At 34.1% G+C, this 4,574-nt stretch overlaps 1 pseudogene; it reads right to left on the bottom strand.

The window, feature by feature from the left end:
* Nucleotides 1-3,105: 3,105 nt before the first annotated feature.
* Nucleotides 3,106-4,043, bottom strand: LOC126079289 (olfactory receptor 5D18-like; annotated as a pseudogene).
* Nucleotides 4,044-4,574: the final 531 nt, after the last annotated feature.

The following is a 4,574-nucleotide window of genomic DNA, read 5'->3' on the forward strand; positions in this document are numbered from 1 at the left end:
TTACACAGAATCAAAGATGAAAAGATAAGGGGGCATGGAAATTAGTGTACTGGAATTGGAACAAACAGAACACAATTAAAGGGAATGTCTACACATTGTAATAAATATAATGTCACTAAACAACTGGTGTGGAAATTGTCAAATAGGATCCTAAGTTGCTGTGTAAACTATTACTGAAAACTCGATTACAAAAAAAAAGGATACAAAAAAAGAAACAATTCCAGGATGGCGCCCAGATGTCTAACTGCACCTCTTCCTTGGGTGGTCAGGCTGGCAAATCTTCAATTATGCTTCTCACAGTGAATTGCTTAGCCCTTGGAGAATAAAATGGTTGTGTCAAGCATTCAAGGTCCTTTTACTACGGACAAACCTCTCAAAAATGTATTTATTAAAACAACAAACATTTGTTATTTGTCACAATTGCATGGGTCAGGTGGATAGTTCTGCCCATCTTATCTATGCTTGACTGACCTTGGCTCAGTTTATGGGATACACTCACCGGTCAGCTGACTTCAGAGGATCTCATTCTCAAGTCTGGCGGCAGGCTAGATGTCAGCTGGTACGGCTGAAGGATTGAGCAGCTGGGCTGTGTTTCTCCCATTAGCCAATATTCTAGTCTGTTTTTATTCATATGACACCTTCACCAGGTTCCAAGAGAGTGTGCAAAAACATCATAAGCCTCTCAAAGTCTTGGAACTGGCCTTGTTGTCACTTTTGCCACCTCTGTTACCCAAAACAATTCTCAAGAGTGATTACATTCAAGGATTGGTCAAACTGATTCAATCACTTGATGTGTACAGCTGTGAAGGGTACTGGAAGGCTTTGGAAATTTGGACTATGTTTTCATTCTACTTTAATGAGTAACAAATTATTTTAAAGGAAAAGTCATTTCCAAAATGTTAACTTCCAACAAAATTTGGAAGACAATGTACTTACATTTCAAGCATTTCAAAAAATAATTTTTGATGAAAGATGAACGTGAGAAATTGGCACATAACTTGGATGGAGTTGAAAGAGTTGAGTGCAATTGCTATTACAATAAAATTTTCAACAGTTTTTATTTCCATTTGCTTTTAATATGACCAATTTATTACAGCATTTTCAGCTATTAAAACATAGAAATAGAATTGATTCTGAAAGTACTGCCTTCTAACATTAAGCTTTATTCTTCAATTAAAATATTAATACATCTAAATTAAAAATCCAAAACTATTCTTCTGACAAAAAGAAATATTTCCAATAATATTTTTTTCAAGTTTGATTACATTTTCCTCTAAATTTGCAATGCAAATACAGCTTTAATAGTGTAGTTATTATTGTTATAAAATAAGCAATTTAAAAAGAACTTTCAATAATACTAAAAGCATTTTAAAATACCCAAACAAACCAGTTGCCATCAAGTCGATTCTGACTCATAGCAATCGTATAGGACAGAGTGGAACTGCCCCACAGGATTTCCAAGGAATCCCTGGTGGATTTAAACTGCCAAACTTCTGTAGCTCTTAATCACTAGGATCTATGGGGAAAGTTAAATTGAAATATGAGTTTAGGAGAAGAAGGAAAAACATAAATCTGATTGCTCAAAATGATCTTGTTCATACAGTTTGGATGAATTATGATGTGTAATGGAGATTACATTTTTTTCTGATATTTATGCATATGATGAAATATTTTATATGTCAGATTGAATTCCCAGGGTGTATATACATTTACAAAACTAATTTAATAGTATGTGGACAAAAAAATTTGAAAACTCACATATTATGTCCAACTTACAGGCAAATGGATCCACCATAATGAACCTGGAATGTCACAATTTGAAAATGAAAGAACATGAGATTGTATGAAAGTGTTTACTAGAAAAGGTGTTTGCTGGTGTAGCTGGATTCTTAAATGATTGCTGTAATTCTGTCAACAGTTGCTTTTACAATTGTAGCCAAGTTAATTCAACTATATCAGTCTCAGTTTCATCAGAGTAAAAGCTAAGTTGGCTGTGTCACTTCAACCACAAAATGTGGTTGTCATTTCCCAACACAGAAAGAAGTGAAAGTTCTCTGTAAAAGGGGACTGATTACATATCATTGACTCAATTTAAGGTTAATATTGATTATTCCCTAACATCAAAATAAATTATGAATTATATGAGTGTGAGATATGTAATGAAAGACAAATTAGAAAATACCCAAAGGAACAGAAGTTAAACAAATGAAAAACCATTATTTCAGCAGCTATTCAGTACATAAGACAATGCTTCTACAGTCTTTATATTTGCATGTACAATGACTGTTTAATTAATACCTTATCAACTAATGCATAAGAAATCTATTGCCATCCAGTGGCACTATAGAACTGAACTATAGAACTGAAAATTAAAATTAGAATAATGATCTTAAGTTTAAAGTTACATGACTCTTCCAAATAATTTCTTGAGCTATATAAAATTGTCCTGCAAATTACTTTTTTTTTCCCTCACTAAAACACCTGACAAACTATGACTCCCACTACTTTAGTGTTTTATTTGGAATTTAATCTAGATGTATTGAGTACAGAAAAGAGAAGGATGTACAAGTTAATAAGCAAAATTGAGTTGTTCAAATGAGATACATCTAACATTTTGAATTGACCGAATTACAAATGTCTGGATGCAAATGATGGCCTGTCTTTTATTTTATGCAGAATAAATTTGTGTGACAATTACTGTGCAACATGTTCGGCAAATCCAGATAATTAATTTTAATTCTTTATGGTGGATGGGAGTACTGTTGAGAAGGATTCAGCAATTATGCTCAGGTTTCAAAAAAATATATAAATAAAAATAAATTAATAAAGTTCCCAAAAAGATATCTAAATTATCTTGTGGTCTTGACTATCAGATTATGAGCTAGCTCCTGGTACCACAGTTTTAGAGTTTTAAAACTAAAGATGAGAGAGATTGCTGTTCTTTTCTTTCAATTAAGAGACAAAACCAAGTTTGGTTTCTTTGAACCAAACCACATCCTTACTATTGTGCAATATTATCAATAATATTTAAAAGTATGTTTAAAGACAGTCTTTTATACACAGTTTATTTAAAAGTTAGGGGCAAATTCTATTAAAATAATATGCTCAATGAGAAAAGACTTTGGTGTCCATTATCTTGATGACTATATTCTTGACATCTTTATTCTTCAAACTGTAGATCAAGGGATTCAACATGGGGATCAGCACTGTGTAAAACACACAGGCTACTTTGATGGTACGTGTGGAGTTTTTGGTATTGGGCACACAGTAGTGGAAGAAGATGGTGCCATGGAAGATAGTGATGGCAGTCAGATGAGAGGCATGGGTAGAGAACGCCTTACGATAACCACTGGCTGAATGCATTTTCAAGATGGTGACAACGATGGACACATAAGATGTGAGAATGATGAGTAATGTACTCACCTCATTAAAAGGGGCAAAGATGAAAAGCAACAACTGACTAAGAGAAGTATCAGAGCAAGAAAGAGACAGAAGTGAGGAGAACTCGCAGAAGAAGTGATTGATTGTGTTGAAACCATGAAAAGATAATTTCAAAGCAGAGCATGTCAGAACCAAGGAACATGCTATTCCCCATGCATATGATCCCACCACCAGCATAGCGCAGAGTCTCTGGGACATGGCAACTGTGTAGAGCAGAGGGTTGCAAATGGCCACAAAACGGTCATAGGCCATTACAGCTAATAGGATTCAGTCACCACAAAGGTACAAAAGAGAAAGAATTGTACTACACATCCTAAAAATGAAATGGTTCTGTCTTCTACAACTAGGTTCACCAGCATCTTGGGAGCAAAGATGGAAGAATAGCAGAAATCCACAAATGAGAGATGACTGAGGAAAAAGTACATGGGGGTGTGCAGTATGGGGTTAATTCTGATGATTACAATCATCCCAACATTCCCTACAACAGTGACACTGTAGATGGCCATAAATACCAAGAAGAGGGGAACCATCAGTTCTGGGCAATCTGAGAAGCCCAAAAGGGTGAACGTCGCCCAGCTTTTATTTCTGTCTGACAATAACATGGTTTTTGTTTGTCAAAATCTGAAAGTCAGCCCTACAAATCAAAAATATATATATATTAAACAGAGTGATAATATAGGATGCTTGGTCAAGTACCCCTTGCCAAGACTGGAAAAAATATCTCTTTCAGAATCTCTCTATATTTTTATTAAATAAAATATGGTAAATTTCTGAAATTTTAAAACATAATAAGCATTTCTTTTTAAAATTTTCTCAAGGAATTTAGGGATTGTGCGGTAATTTTATATCAAATTCTTACATAACACTTTCAATTCTCCTTGAATGTTATCAGTTCATAGAAGACAAGCCTGGCCTGATACTAGAACAAAAATCTGAAAAATCTGAATTATATCAGTTAATTGGCTCATAACATGTAACGGTATGGACATAAAGAATGGACAGCCTTGACAATTCCCATTGGTGTTTTTATTGTTACTTCTGCGTAGTATGTTGATGTTTGTTTTTCTTTCTGACACAGTAAATCTGGTATCAAAATAAGTTTTTTATTAGTTTTTACAGCTTGCGTGATGCCA

Source organism: Elephas maximus, chromosome 7, assembly GCF_024166365.1.
Source record: "Elephas maximus indicus isolate mEleMax1 chromosome 7, mEleMax1 primary haplotype, whole genome shotgun sequence".
In the NCBI taxonomy this organism is placed as follows: Eukaryota; Metazoa; Chordata; class Mammalia; order Proboscidea; family Elephantidae; genus Elephas; species Elephas maximus.